At 34.7% G+C, this 17,143-nt stretch overlaps 1 long non-coding RNA gene across 1 annotated transcript in view; it reads left to right on the forward strand.

Moving 5' to 3' along the window:
• Positions 1 to 3,912: 3,912 nt before the first annotated feature.
• Positions 3,913 to 17,143, forward strand: part of LOC308053676 — a 53,295-nt gene continuing 40,064 nt past the window's right edge. The window contains exon 1 of the long non-coding RNA XR_013923758.1: positions 3,913 to 13,761. This is a non-coding gene — a long non-coding RNA (uncharacterized lncRNA). The remainder of the gene's footprint in view (positions 13,762 to 17,143) is intronic.

The raw sequence follows: 17,143 nt of genomic DNA on the forward strand, positions 1-17,143 counted from the left end.
GTAGGCTTAAAAAATCCAGAATCAGCACTGCTGAAGCGGCAATATGCCACAGCCAAAAAAGTCCTTGCCCACTATTATGTGCAGTTGGAGCCAATGAGAAAGACATCAGAGACACAAAGGATACTGTCTTTCACGTTTCAGCTTTCCACACCAACATACAGCTTAAACATCAATGAAAGATGTAGCTTGTGCAGGTTTCTGAAAAGGAGATCCAAGCCTGCTGTTTGCCATTTAAAATTAGAGACAAGAAACATAAAAGGACACTTCACTTGCAGTTTCATTCTAGTATTTCTTTAAAACTGATAATTCAGTTCAGTTTTATACTTCACTACTTGCCAGGTGCTGGGTTGGAGGGAAAGCAAAGTCCTAAAGGTATCCAGTGCCATTTCCAGACTACATATTTGAGAACACTCATGTCTGATTTCTGAAGAAATATAAATGCAGAGTTTCTGTGCATTAATCTCTTTTTTACTCCATAAACAGACTCAAAAAATCCAACCTTTCAACAGCTTTCAACAAGTTTTAAGGTTGTGTGTGTATATTTGTGCACAATTTTTTTTCCCTACAATTAACATGAGATGAATCTCTCTGGTTTGAAAATAAATCTAGATTTCAAAATAACATTCATTTCTACATATAACCTCCATAATTTTAAAAACCAAAGTGTTGCTTAGTATCGATATGTTGAACTATTTTCCCACTTTCTGCAAAAACTAACAGTTGATAACAACAAATAAAGTATTTTCACAACATACAGAATCAGGCAGATTGCTTATCTACAGCTGACTTTGGTTTTGGTTTCAGATAGTTCTTGGCCATCTCCTGGATTTCTGGTAGTATTTTGCAAGGGACGTATGGTAGAATAAACACTTATGTGACCCAGAGCTGATCTAAGTTTCTAGATTATTGATTTGCCACCATGTTCACTTTAGAACAAATCTAATGATTTGCAATGCTACAGATGTGTTTTTTCATTATCGTACACTGATACTCATTTTAATAACTTCAAAATTATACCCTTGTTTCTGAGGGAAAAGCAATAATGCTCCCTAGCCTTATTCAGTTATTGTTTAAATTAGAGCTGAAGTAAATCTTTGTAGCATGTAAAAGTATCTCTGTATTTTTACTTTATTATGCATGTTAAAAATGAAAATATCATAGTCTCTTCCAAGATTTTATCTGGAACATCTTCAACATTCTGTTCTTTGGTGGAATTAGTCCTAAAGCTTTGCAATGACTAAGTTTGTTTTTCCCCTGCGTGCCATGTTGGCATGCTGCCGTCCTTTTCAGTGTGATTTTTTTCAGCTTTGCTTTTTCTAGCAAAATGGAGAGACGTGAATGTGAAAAAGCAAACAAACCATTCTTATCCAAAACTGTATTCTGAAGCATCCAAAAGATTTTAAAAAATCATATCCTAAACATAAATCAGTAACCACAGCAATATGTATTAGTAGAGCTTAGCTTCATTGGCTTCAACAATCATTCTTCAAGTAGTTGCAGGCTGCCACTTATCATCCTTGGTCTTTTCTGTGCCATACTGACAGAAGTCAACATCTCCACAGAGACCATGTGCCCATTAGTAAGACCTATATGGCCCTCCACAAGATCCACTCCAATTTCTCAACATTTCCCTTGAACAGTATTCTGAGGGCCTCACCAGCACTCATTTTTCTTTATCATTATTTTGCGTATATTTGCTTTGCCACTCATGATACAAGCTATACTAAACCCAAGCAAGTACAGGAGTTCTTCACAGACTATCTTCATGGACAATCTTCTAGCCATAAGTATTTGTAACAACTATAAGTACCCAATGACACAGAAAAGTGGCAACATTTCAGTCCCAGGAGTGAATATTTTCCAGTTCAGCCGAAGTCTGGCAGTAGGTGAGGGACAAAAAGATGTGTTTAGACAAAGTAACTTAATATGTACTTCTACAGCATAAACAAAAAGAATTAAAAGCCATTTCTTCTGTTTTGCACAGCACTATGTAGTATGACATTATCTGATTAACACAGAAAAGCTGCATCTGTAAATGTGAAAACCAGAAGACAATACAAATATAAAGCTATATTGAATGTACTTAAGCTCTTTGAATGTGTAGAGATCTCATGTTGAATTTTATTATGTCCAAGCTTCCAGGGAAACGCTTAGCCATAGGCTGAAAAAAGCCTGAGACAGATTATATTTGTGCATAAGATCCAATAACAATGTCTTTCATGCTTCCTCCTGTCACTTTCTAAACTGTAAAAGCAAACTAAATGCATACAGTATATTTTCATGAGATATTTGAAAATGCCATTTACTTCTAAACTATTTCTGCTTATTTTTTTATTTTTTTAAATCACAGGAAGTATGATTTTTCATACAACTATAAACATAGCTGTTGAGCTCTTAAATGTTATAACAAAGTGTATCTGGCAAGATACTGGAGCTCCATTGTTCTGTGTAAAACTTTAGGAACATGCTAACAGCTAAAGTATATTGAAATCAACTGTGCCTTCAAAGCACTTTTTTTTGCTTTACTACCACCTTTAAACTGCTTCCCTGATTTACTTAAGTTTTATTTATTTATTTAAGAAAGCACTAGAATGAGATAAATCAACAGACAAGTACAGCAGGTGATTACAAACAAAAGCTTTAGCTATTGCAGTTCATACACAAATATCTGTTATTCATTACATCTTTCTCAAAATTAAACTCTAGATGACTTTTTGTTGATAATCATCGCTGTAATTCCTCTCAGAATTCAGAGTCATGCTGACATGGAACCGCTCCCATGGTAAGGATCCTATCTGGGTGTGGACAATGGTGCTTTGAGGTGGGGAGAGTCCCCTTATTTTAGGGCTGTCCCCAGCACTGCTTTTATTTTGCAAAAGCAGCTCTTTCTTTTCAATAATTTCTATGCCTCCCCCAAACATGCTGTTAAGTTCATGCAAAGATTTGGGGACTGTTTCTATGATCACAGGAGGAAGTATCTAGTTCCTTCCTGGACGTGAAAATATTTGCTCAAATACTTTCCTGTTCAAATACTTTTCCTTTCACAGGGATAATTTTGAACAGTCTGGCAGCATGAAATATCCACTGTCACAGTTGGAAGCTGAATACGTCACCAACAATACATCGATTTTCACATCTTAATTTTTATTGAGATTCTGCATTTATTTGTAAACTCCTCAAAGTCTAGACCAATTGACTGTTGGAAAATAGGACTGATCTGAAAAGTTTCTTGAAATCTAGGCACATCAGTAGCTTTTTACAGGTTGAAATCATGTTAAGATCTTTGTAAAAGTTCCCATTGCACCTTTTCTTTTTCATCAAATCTTCAAAATCAGAGCAACGTTGTCATTTTGTTGGAAGTTGTTTGCTTTTTTTTTTAAAGCATTCTTAGCAGATAAATACATATATTCAATACTAATATTAATTTTTTTCATAGGTGAGTCATAATTTTGCAAAATTTATGCAAAATTTTTGAATGCCTAATGCCATCTACTTTTTGAGTAAAAAACCAACTCCAAGTGCAATAATGGAATAAAAATCTCAGCCTTTCACAGTGTCTGTGAGAAAGACTAATTCTTTGCAATTTGTTCAAAATACCTGATACTGCTGAAAAATTACTAATATGATTATGGAAAAAGCATTATTTGCAAGCTTAGAACTGAGCTTTTCACTGACTGAAAACTATTGACTTTTATTTATTCGAAAACCAACCTCCCACTAGCATCAATGAATGCACCCCAATTCTAGTATTTAGTTCCATGCCCACCTTACATAAATCAGTCCTGAATTTTTCAGTTTGCCCTTGGAAAGCAGCTGCTGCATCTCTCTAATTGTTTTAATTGCTTTCATCCGTACCTTTTTCTAACTACATAATAGATTCTTGACATGCAACAAATGGAACCACCCAGTGCCAAGATTTTATACAGTGGACAGGCTTGAAAAGACATATGACTTGTTATGGGGGATTACACTATGGATCAGCACAAAAAGGAAGGGGAGTAAATAGAGTTTTATTCATTAAAGTTATTCCACTATAAACATGTATTTGATGCCATTTTGCAAATAATTGCCATATCACAAGTACTGTGCAAAAAAAATAATTTAAATTTTAGCAGTGGCTACTAAATAATGAGATGTTAGAACATAAATACTCGAAAACAGAAGGATAAAGACGCTGTATTGCTATAGTCAAAATCATAACTGCTCTGAAAGTCAGCATTTAGGATGGACCAACACAGTGACAGCTGACAAACTATTGCGAGATGTTCAGAAGCTGAACAACATCTTTTAGAGAACCCAGGCAAAACTAAAAAGAGTCACCTCTAACTCCTGCCTTCTTACAGAGACCAGACAGGAAAGAAACCTTGTCAAAATCCATCAAGAATTCTTACTCATCCTTTAAGGCTGCAGCACATTTTATATGAATGTTTCCTTCAGGCAGCACCTACAAAATCTTAGACCTTGCTACTTCAGACCCTTTGGTCCCATGCAGCTTCAAACACTACATTAACCTTCCTGCGTGTTCAACAAGGAGCGCCTCTCCAGAAAGCAGACAAACAATACGTGGACAGCAGCAAAGTCATGCAACTAATTTATAAGATGGAAGTATGATTATGTAATTTGTCCTCAGGGTATTAAAAAGAGGAGCAAGATGCACAGAAACCTTCAGGGTTGGCTTTTGCTCCATACCTCTGCAAGTTACACACGTACCTTTTAAGATTGTGCTCATAAATTATGATTGACTGTAGCAGAAGTAAACATTTCTATGAAGAAATCAGTTATTTGGGTAATATTTTATTTCATTTTAAGAAGTAGTAACTAAGGAACTGTCTCTCAGTCACTACTGATTTTTAAGTATAGGGATATGCTTTTGGTAAACAAAAGGCAAGATGTTGGTAGGCACTCTGACTGGAAGACTGATGTGTGGGAAAAATAAATCTATATTATTCACATCGCAAAGCAGGGCTGGGGGATAGTGTGTACGGATGGGGGTTTTAAACTTGCTTTGCTTCCCGTGTATCCTTTCACAGCTAATTGCAATGGATACTGCTGCACATGACACACAGAACCGTAATCTGAGACTGCCAGCACACAGAACTCCAAAGAAACCAAGGAAGAACTGAAAAGGTTCTGCATCGCTAAGGTTTTTAGCCTTCTACCTCATTATGGGAGAATGTTGCTGACTCTTTGAAGAACTAGCTGCAATTTAACAAGTAATTTTACAGTATAATAATGTAACACTGGTGCTGTATCATAATGAAAAATCTCTATCCAACTTGCTGCTCCAAACAATTCAAAGATCTAAAGCAGCATTTCCTTTGTCTGGATGTCATTGGTGTCAAGGCCAAAACTCCTTTTACTCAGTGGGCTCTGAATGACTAAAATAAGAGATATTCCTTTTTATTTTCTGCTTTATCATTAGGAAGTTAAGCAAAGTGTTTCAGAAGATATTGCACAAACTTTTATAGGAATCCCACATAAATTTCAGTAGTTTCAGCTGTACATTCTGTACACAACTTCATTGGTAGAATAAGGTTGAATTGTTTGACGTGCCTTGTGATAAGAATATTCCTGTAAATAGCAGGAATATTTCTCTTCATCTCTCTTTAGGCTTATGAATTTGTGTACAAGCACAAGCTTCCGCCTGACTGCAGTTATGCTTTTGAAGAGCAGAAGAGAAGCTCAACTTACACCAATCAGAAGTAATTAGCAGAGCAACTGTGGGCCTCAACCTGAAGACTAAACCAGGTAATTTTAAAAATTAGGGTACATCTTGACTTTTGCTGAAATAATACTCACATGCATAAGCGCATGCAAGAGATTCCTCAGGTAGATTAGTATCACGCCAACTTGTCTTCATCAATATGAACTGGAATCTGTTGTAACAGAGAACCTTCCACTTCTCTTGATTTCTATTCAAACTAAAGTATCAGCACCTCTAAGAGCAATAATTTCCTTTTTCCCAGCAGATGTCATTAGATTTACAGTTTTTCAAGAATAAAAGCATATAACTTTATTTCATCTTTCAATATACTGTGACTGTAATGTAAAAGACAAGCAAGTTGAGACTACCTTGCAGAATCACTGTGAGCTGTATTCTTCTGTTAAGCAAATATTTATGAAATCTGAAGACTCAAAGTTTATGGTCAGCTCTGCAGAGCTGGTAACTTATACAAGTTCAGCTACACTGCAATGACAGAAATAATAAAATATAAAATATTTGTTCATCATAGAAATTTTAGATTTTAATATTTTTCCAGCACAGCAATTCATTTTGCTGATATAAAAAAAATAATCTTATTGGTCTGGCAAAAGTTAAATAAAATACAGGATTAAGTATTTAAAATAAGAGTTCCTAAGACCTTAATTTGTATTAATGCCTCCTTTAAGTTTTTGACAGAATTCCATTCATAATGAAATGTTCAGAGGTAATTATTTCTCTTTCTTCTGTGTGAATTATGAGAATTATTTATATACTCAATCTTAATATCATAGCTTCATTGCCTAATAGGAAAAATCCACAGGATATGAATCATTCTGAGAAAGAATTAAAATCTTTTCTTCTGTTTTAAATAAAAAAAGAAAGATGAGAAGATTTCTAATGACATAAAAATTCACACTGCTGCAGGCTCTGCTTGCAAATCAGAGCTCTTGCTACGTAACTCAAAGCTACTGGTTCGTACTTCTAGTCTCCTTGCCTGTAAAGCTATAAACTGCAATGCTATAATGATTAGTTAATGAAATAGTGGAGTGATAATGAGGCTATAAGAAATGTAAGTTAAATTATTAATTAAAAAAGGTAAAGAATAAGTAACAAAAGCAGCGAGTTACATGGCCCTTTTTGTAGAAGTATGGTCAAAAGACATAAACCTAGCAGCAGTTTAGCACCTAGCCTTCAGCCTGCGGTCATGTTGTAATGAAACTCCTGACATTACAAATACATTAATTTGACAGTTGTTCTCAGTCATAAAATAATGGGCCATGCACAAAGCTTATTACAAATTGCAGATAAGCTCTAAAAGCCATAAAAATTTCTACTGAAATTTATTGCCAATGAGTAGCTTGAGGATGTTGATACATGTTGATAACAGTCTGCTTTGTGACATTTTGAAAGTTTACTCCTAATTCATTTGCAGAATATGTAAAGATATTTTTCTATCATACCTTCAAGTCATTAAGTCATTGCAACATCCACCTGTATTTTTAATGATTTTTTTACCTATTTTGTAGATATTCTTCTATATGTATTATATATATGTTTATCTGCCCAAAGACAGGTTTCCTAACAATACAAAAGGTAGGTTCTCATGAACATTCAAGTTAATTATAACTGCAACAAGAATTTGTTGCCTGACAGCTTCACATGGAAGCAATTCTGTCTGCACTACCCTCAGTTTTATTTATTGTTTGGAGGCACCAAAGAAAGGCTGCATTTCATATGAGTGAATTCAGTAAAGACCAGATCCCATTCCCCAAGAAGTAAGAGATACTTTTAGTATTGCCCTTCTCAGCATAAGAGAACTCAATGCTAATCTCCTAGTACATGTATGCTTCAGCTGTGCTGAAGGTAGAGACTAAACCATCCTCCTGTTCTGTTGAACCAGAGCTTGTAGCTTTTTTTTTTTTTTTAATATTTAGATCATTAAAGGATTGTAACATTTTTAATTACTGCAGCTGAGACTCCACAGTGCTCCACTTTGCCCGATTCTACTGCTCAGGGTATTCTCACTTAAGTTTATTTTTCTGAATTTGGGAATACCTAAAATCTCTGGACACTGCACTTCTGTTATTCTCCAAGCCTTGTAAAATTTTAGGTACAAATCTTGTTTTAATGCCTCTGCAGAAAACATTGAAAAACTGGGCCTATTGACCACAGAAATCACCCACATAAACATCTGTGATTTTTTTTTTTTTTAAAACCATATCATTTTAAGTTCTGAACACACTTGACAAAGCACTATGGCTAGAAATGTGCCTTATTGTTTCTGATCTTTGAAACAAGTGGACTGAGCAAAAGTGTGTTTCTTTTAAAAAGCATTTAAAAATACAGAGTGCAAGATTCTATCTGTCACACATGAAAATGCTACATTTACAATGGGTCTCATTGTACTAATCCAGTCATTTGTTCATTATTTACAATTGCTTTAGGAAATATCACAAATCCACAGGATGTCCTTCAGGTTTAAGTTTTGCATTTGGATCTTTGTTTTAACAGATAAAAGACATAAACCTACATTTACCCAGACAAGCAACTGTACCTTTGTGAAATCCCAGAAATAAGTTACTCTAGTCATCATATTGTATAAATTATGAGCAATAATTTTGATTTCTAAGGGTTGTTTTTTTTTTTTAGGCATAGAGACAAAAATATTAGGTCTCAAAAATATTCACTGTGCTTCCATACTTCTTCATTTCAGAATCCTACAACACAGGCTTGAAATACATGTCATCTGTTTATTTGTATTCACAAACTTAATGCCCCCAAAGTGCATCTTTTGAGCAGCAAGTTCAGCAGTAGAGCTCTATAAGATGCAGACACTGGCTAAAGAGCAAATATATATTTAAAACAAATACCCCTGAGTTAATAATGGTATGAAATTAGAGACAATGAAAAAGAATGTATTTATAATTTTTTTTGTAACAGCTGTTTATTAAAATAGTGATTTCCTATCTGTTATTTACATGCCATGTAATACTGGCACATGAGAAAAACTGAAGAAGAGTTTGGTCCCATAAAGCTAGAAAGGCAAAATAGCTAGCCCCATTACTTGCATCCCAGCCTTTTCGGAAAATCAATTGTGTACAACAGGTCAAACTTGACCAAATCTATTTTTTACAATGTACCTTCTTGCAATAAGCATATTAACAACACTATAAAAAACTTCCTCTGGGATGAAGGACAGCTAAAAGCTGAATACTGACTAGTTTCAAAGGGAAGATATCCTTTCTGCACACAAGTCACTCAGCTCCATCAAATGTGCATTAATTAGGACCTTTTAGTACTTAGCTCTACTGGGACCTATCAAAAGCATTTGCTACTTACAATCCAAGAGAAAAATCCAGTAAAATGGAGCATAGGTATAAAGAAATGGAAATGAAAACAGAGCAGTCTGCCCCAAAAGAATTAGCCCTAGATTCAGAAAACCAAGTTGCAATTTAGGATAACACTGAGAAGAAAATCATTGCTTTGAACTCTAAATCTCCATTTCTAATAGCTATAACAGGTCTTAGGAATTGTAAATAGGCCAGAACAAAATAACTTAGAAAGTTAAATATAGGTAAGAATTAGGTATTTGTTTTACTTTTGATTTCAATGTTTCAATAGAAATCCTGACACTGAATATCGCCCGGCAATGCCTTTCCTTTGTGATAAAGGCAGCCTGGAATTGGGGACTAGGACAAACAGGTTAAACAACAAGAATAAACCCCCGTGATGTATTGTTCCAATAGAAAAAGCAGAACAAAAGAGAGCAAGAAATACAAATTGCTGTGATAGAGGTAAACATTTGTTGCAGTAAATTGCCAGAGTTTTGAAAGCAGCAATTTTAAGTGTATGGAAGGACATCATCATGTTCTTTCAGATACAGGTGTGGGAGAAAAAGGTCTTCTAGAGCAGAAAAATGCTTTATTTGAGAGGCAGAGGAGTCTTCCCCACACCTTAGCCACAACCTAATGCTGCTCTGGGGACATCGTTTACTCTTAATGTAATCGTACACTCACAGCTAGAGCCATTCCTGTTCCTTAATTAGTTGCTTTCTCATCTTCCAAGCACAGAAAAGGGAATCACTGAGAATCAAGTCAGAAAAAGTAATCACATGTGGAAGATGCAACTGAAAACAAAGAATTATTTCGAAGAAAACTTTGCCCACAGTTTGGAATTTCTTTTCAAAATATTACATCTTTTTAGGTTTTCTCCCCTTTCTATCAATAACCAATTCTACTTTATTTACACAAGAAAAAAAAAAAACAAAAAAACAAACCTCTGATACAAATACCACTGTAGATATTTGAATATTATGAGAAGATACCCTCCCAATCCCCAGTTTAGCAAAGCATTTAATCATTCCTTAGGTTTTACACCTAGCTATGCTAGTTTCTTCATTCAAACATTAGATGAACACTGAAATGATGCATTCTGTTAACCTTTTTTGTGTGCATTACAATGGATGATCAGGGACATATGCTGAGATCTGGATCTAGATCCCATTGCCCAGATACTATCCTCAGCCATTCTTAGCTCTGATATCTTAGGCTTTATAAGCTTTATGCTTTTTTCTCCAGAAGTAAAAAAAAAAAAGGAGACACCAGATCTCTGGATCCACTGAGCCTTCCATTCTCAGAGGGAAGTAACATCATCATTATTTCAAGCAATTGCGTACAGATTAAAGAACTTAATTTAATCCAAAGTGCCCTGTAAAATTTTTACTACTTCATTTTTAAGATACAAAATCTCCTACATATGCATAACTCCTACAAATAAGGATGAAGTACATTTAAGATTAATGTCATGGCAAGCTATACCATGGAAAGTTTCAAAGTAACAGCTTATTGTCAATTAAGTCACAGCCTTAGATAATTAGTTATATAATATTTCATCATACTTTTTTGTCCTAATAATTTTAAAGGGACCTCAGGATAATTGCAAACATTTTTATTAAGAGACAAGAATTTTGTCTTATTCCAGCACATGTTGTTCCATACGCAACAATTCTGCAACACTCCACATTTTATGTTAGAATAGACCTTCAGTTGTTTTGTGGAGAAGATATATCTAAAAAGTATTTCAAGCACAAAACTCATTAGTTTTCTATATCAACACCAGCTTTACTTCCAAGATAGAGTGTTTTGGGGGACATTTATGGCTCAATATTCTTCCTGCGTTCTTCATTGCTCACTTGCCCCATGGGAGCTAGCTGAAGGTGTCATCTTAAGAGATTGGCTTAGAGCTGCTGTTGGAGCTCATCAGCCAGGCGAGTTCCACCAAGGATGTGTTAACCAGTCACTATCAGAATCAGTTTCTTGTTTTGCAGCTGAGTTCCCAGTTCTGTCCCAAGAAGCTCAATTTGACTATCTGGATCTAGTAGTGAGTTTGTTTACCATTGATTTATAGCAGTGGCAAGGTTTTCCCTTTCATTTGATAACGAAGGTACTGACACCACCAAAAAGAGAAAAAGACTGAGAAAGAGAATTCTGACAGCCATAGTTTTACTCAAAACTTCACCCACTGTAGGAAATATTGATATCTCTCTTCACCTAGCTGTCGAACATTTGAATTTCACTAACTTAATAGTGAGACTCATTAAACCAAAGATAGCCTGAAGCAGATCACATATCTATGCCTCCCACTTCTTTGCACAATTATGTTTCTCATTCTCACTCCTCTTCTTACATTCATACAAATTACGGCAAATCAATGTTTTGTTTTAAACCAAGAGATACCCAAGATTAAGTAAATGCACACAGGAAATTTTTGCATCATATTTTACATAATTTCTTTTACGCTATTTTTTTTTTTAAATATGCAGTGAAGAGATACTTTACATAATATCAATAAAAATCTGTTTTAAGCTAGTAAGTTTAATAAAACTACTTGCTAATCTGAAATATCAAACTTATAATATTGCAGGTCTTTCAGAGCTCTTGGATCAGAGAAAACAGACTGTCAAACACTTTCTTAAAGATTTTTTTTTAAGACTTACAGAGCATACTTCCTTATTGTGTAGTTTCTGACACCTTGAAATTACTATCCTATTTCAAGTAACTACACAACACAGTTTTATCTTATTGGGGTGAATTTTTGAAGGTTCCTGCTGTCACAAGGAAAAAAAAAACCCAAACAAAACATTCTTTCCAAATAGGAACCTATGCAGTATCCTATATAATAGCCTACAATTTTTTCAATTTGAAGTTTGGAAGGATTAGAAGTAGTTGATTCTTTGCTCCAGCATGCTCTTGGGATGCTTCTGCACAGTTTGCCAAAGCCATATAAAATTGTCTGTGGCAATTTTATACTATTTACTACTGCTACTAAAGAGTAAGCTGATCCACCCTAAGTAATTTTATTTATGAGTACAGAATCAATTTAAAAGTGGAAGACCAGTGCTAATTCTTTGGTTATGGAATTGTCGTTTCAGAAACTTTTCAGTCTAAGGTCATTTGAAAACAAGTGTACCACAGACTACAAAACCCGCCCCAACCCATAACAGACAAAAGAAGACAGGACAAAACTGCCAATATTTGCAAACAGCCATAGACAGTACTGGCAGTCATACTGTCTTGCTGTTAGGCCTCATAAATTAAGCAGTGCTTTGCGTGGCAAGTAGCTGGATGGTAGTCCTCCAAGGAACACAGTTTTTATAGGCAGCAGTAATGGAGATTAAGTAGCTCTTCCCTTTTCACTGACTCACTACTGAATCAATGCCCCAGCACAGGTAACAAGGTAACTGGGGGACACTATACTGATCATCAACGGCTAGAACAGAAGAGATAGGATCTAAATATGTAAAATAATTAAACACACTTTGGTTTGGATTTTGCTTGGTTTTCTTTTTTCTTTACAATATAATCATTACAATCTAGAAGTAAAAAGTGCCACACAAACGTGGAATTTGGTAACTGCTTGTTAAACATCTGATTCCTTGTGCTGGTTCCAGTGGCCAGCTACCACCCTGCAAACCACTGTAGGATTTGGAGTACCCTGTAGTTCTTCCTCTCAAGACCACTTTATCATGTTCCCCATACACTCTACTGATTAAGAGTCCAAAACCGTCTGCTCATACACTCAACATATAGTTAGGAATTCTGTCTTAGTAATTGAAATAATTAGTTGGAAAACCTTGTCTACAATAGTTATCTCAGTTGACAAATGCTGAGCTCCTTGTTTCCTTCGTTTTCATTTTAGATTTACTTAAAAGACATGAAACGATGTTTCAATTACAGAAAGCTTTAAGTAGATTGTGGAAGATTCATTGGTCACACTGTAGCATTAGTTAAAAAATTACATTGCTTAGTGTAAAGTCCATCACAAGACAGAAGTGGATTGAAAATAAAAAAATCAAGGAAGTTTAGACCACCTTGTAGTGAAAATGTATAGCGAGATCCTTATCCTATCACTTAAGTGAGTAGCAAGTGCAGTGAAAACACAGGCCAAGCACTCACTCTTCTTTAGTTCAAACTATCAGTAGAGAAATATAGCCATTTTCAATGGCTCTGGCTCAATTTTGAGTCATAGCCACCCTTTTTTCACTTCACATTTATTATGAAATGTTGAGCTGACATATCTGCCTTTTCTCTTTTGAGAATCATGTATTATTCTGCTACAGTTTTTTTCACATTAACTCTGATTTTTAACCATATTATAAGCCTCTTGTTTCTATTTATACTGCTACAAAGACTGCAAAACCAGACGAATTATGTAACTTTGCTAATGAGAATTGGTTTTCCTTAGCAGTACATCACTTCGTTGCAAATAACCTTTAACTTTTAAAGTGGTATCAGTATATTTTGACTCAATCAGAGCTTAAAACAAGTCGAACAACAACAAAAAAGCAGTTCAAATTTAAAGAAAAATCATATCTGAACACAATATAGTCATCAACAAATTTGTAAAAATCTGTATTTTTGCCTGTGGTCTAGCAAAACTATAAAAAAAAATAGTGTAACTTCTGTTTGTTCTTCCTGGTCTAATGTGATATATAATTTTCCAAATTATTTTTGTTTTCAGTTGACAGCTGAAAAGACGAGAAGAACATTCCTGGGCAAGTACCAGTGCACTACCAGGTTCGGTGTATGTGTAGGGTGTGGTGGTGGGTGTTTGCTTTTTAAAATAAATTCAGAATCCACAAATTGCAGTGGTTCTGTGTACTTTGTAAAGCTATTTTACTTAAAGTGCAGAAATCTTAAAATACCTTTATCAGGTGAATTTAAAGGAAATACAAAGTCAGAAGAAGTAGTAAAATAGTGCTGCTACTTAAGAAGTGTAGCAGTGAACACCACTTTGTGAATGTTTAGTCTTATCTTTATTCTGTGCAGAATATACAAAAGGTCAAAATAAATTGCCTAGAGGCTTATCAGTAGCACAAATTATATGCCTCCTGTTGCCTAGGCATCACTGTGGTTTCTAACTTAGTCTACTTAAGAACTGAACACCATCCCTGACTTAAAAAAAAAAAAAACAACAAAAAAACCACACCCAAACAACGGGATTATTGTCCCAACAGTCAGAGGATAACACTGAATTACAGCTCTTCCTTCCACATTAACAGCTCTTTAACGGTGATCATGAGGACTTGTAAACTCTCCAAGGATGCAATCCAGTTCAATGCAAAAAGTTCACAGATGTTTTTCTGAGTTGTTTAGTGCTCTATACAAGATATATGTTACAACAGAACTGCTATATCTAACGTTATTAGATTAATAGAACAGAGACAGGCTATTTTTAAAGCACTGTTGCATTCATTATTTGGAATTAAATTTTTTTAGAGAGGATATTGACCAGAGGAAATTAGAATGGCTGGTTATAGACCTACCACACAATATTCTAACATCTCATCCTCATTGAAGAAAAGATGTAGTCATGTGGAATTAATGTACAGCATTAATAACAATGCGGATTTGTAAAAGGAAAGATGCAGTGGAAAGGATCTCCATTAATTTCCTTTTATAATGTCTTCAGTTTGGAAGTGTGGTATTTTTTTATTTCAGTGATAAATCTAGAAACACTTAAGCCATTACAAAGAATTGCATCCTTTTGATGAAATGCTGCAGAGCTATTCTGTTGCAGTCTAATGGGAAAAAGGCACAGTGAATAATAAGAAAACATACAAACATCTTAATTAGCTAGATTCTACTATAATTCTATTCTAAGTTTTGTAGCACTATTACAAACTATTTCATTTAACATAGGACTTCAAAATAGAGTCATCCAGTAAATATCTTTTACAATATTTTACCATGTAGAAGCCTAATCTTATTCCCGCTAAATTCTCAGTGATTACAGAAAGAAACACAGTATGCAAAGTCAGCTATAATTCCAAAATTATTCTTTTTACATTTTCTTCTGGAAGGCAATGAGTATCTGGGAATCTGCCACATATAACTAAAGTTAACTAGCATTCACCTCATTTCCCTACTTCATTTTGCCTCATCCCTCCTCAACAATCATCAATAAAAACAAAAAAAAACCCAAAAAACTATCGAAGATGCTAATGTTTTAAGCACTAAATTCTTGAGATTTTTGGACCTGTTCTTACAGGACCTATTGGTTGAGATGCTGACTGCTCCAATGCTACTTTTATGGACTTGTTTTCATACCTGGATTTTGCAAAAATCTCCAGTATACAGAAATGTCCATAATATTGAGCAGTTGGAAAGGGGGAAATAAATAGTTCCTGTTATGTAAAGGAATTATAAAGGACATGGAATATGTAAATATATATATAAATATATATATATAAAAGAAATAATAAACAGTAAGTTGTCCCCAACTTAAAGACAATGAGTGTGGCACTTTATCCATTTTCTATACTTTTTTCAATTACAGGCAAACAAATCAGCTTGGTATGAAAATTGTGAAATATTTTTTTTGTGAAGGATCTTCAGGATTCTTCTATATTTCTTTATAGCAAGACTTGATTTTTAATCCTTTGCTTTCTTTTATTATCACTACAGTAGTCCACATTTTATTATACTTCCTTAGAGCTATCCATATCATTTGAATTTGGTTTCAGTTTCCTTGATCAAATCCATAAAAAAGTTCCAGGGGACTTCAAATATGTACGTCTGATTTATTACTTGCTTGTTAAGCATCAAATATAAATTTTCCTGTCTTGGAAGTGTTCCCTATACTGAAGTTCAAGTTTCAGTTCTTTTTCCTTCTAGCAGGTCTAACACATCTAAGACACAGTATCCTACACAAGCATCTCTTAACTTGATTTTAATTCAAAGCTCAAAAGAATTTAGGGACATAAATAAGCTTTAAAGGTCTTATATAAACAATTGTGACATTCAAGCCTCTGAAGTGCCCCAAAGTTCTGAATAACTTCATTCTGAATAGATGACTTTGTTGAATAGCTTGCAGTGCTAAATCTCAAGGTGCCTAGAATTCCGCAGTGGAGCATACTCAGAAGTAACTTTAGTTTTTATAAGAACTAAACTCTCCCCTCCTTTTATTTTTTTTAAGCAAGTCTAGATGTAATTGCACTTTTTCATTTTGTCAGAATCCACACGTTCACAGATAAGCCTTACTGTGATTCATCTAGATAGAAATTTCTCATTCCCTGCCATCAGGGCCACCATTCATGTTCTCAAAGCCCACATATCACACGTGTAACAAAAAATACTCTTCAGAAAAATGCAATGTCCTTCAACGGATGACTGACAAGGTGGGGGTTGTTGGTGAGGCTTTTTTGTTGGTTTTTTTGGTTCCTTTTCTTTTTACTTAAAGCTTCAGTATTAACTGTCTTCCAGAGTAAAGCTACTTACCTATTTACTATGCTGAAGGGGAACTATGTTTTCCTCACTTTTAAGGACTGACCAACAAGGCAAAGCCTGTTTACATATATTGCATTGATTATGATTAGGACTGGATTCCTTTCTCCATGCTCTTACAACTCTGTTATGGGTACCAGATACTGAATGGTCAGGAATCATTGCACTGTCCCTTTTCAGCTCCAAAACTACATTAAACATTTGTTTTTAACTTTATCCTTCTATCACCTGTACACTTGCATCTCAGTTGCATTCCTTCAAGCCTTATTTTGTACTTCATTTGCCTCTATACTCTTTCTACACTGAATGCCCTCTGTCAAAACAAATCAGCTGGCAGAAATACTACCTGACATTTGTCTTTTTTTTTTTTTTAACCTTACTTCCTATATCATACAAGCAACAGAAAGAACAATCTCCACGTAAGACTGTATTTTACAGCTAAGTCACCTCGATAGTTTGTTGATAAATCTTTAACATAAGCTGACTGATCTGTTAAGGAAAAGGCTGAAGAGTAAAGTTACCAATGAGTCTGTCTCTCCTTTTTTGTCACCCTAAATTGTGCTAATCTACACATTATTTCAATTAAAATATGTGCAGGTATCTGAAATCTAATTTAAATGCACTGACAATTTTTTAATTCATGCTAAGCTAGAGA

This window comes from Falco punctatus (genome assembly GCF_963210335.1).
Source record: "Falco punctatus genome assembly, chromosome: 15".
NCBI classification, from domain to species: Eukaryota; Metazoa; Chordata; class Aves; order Falconiformes; family Falconidae; genus Falco; species Falco punctatus.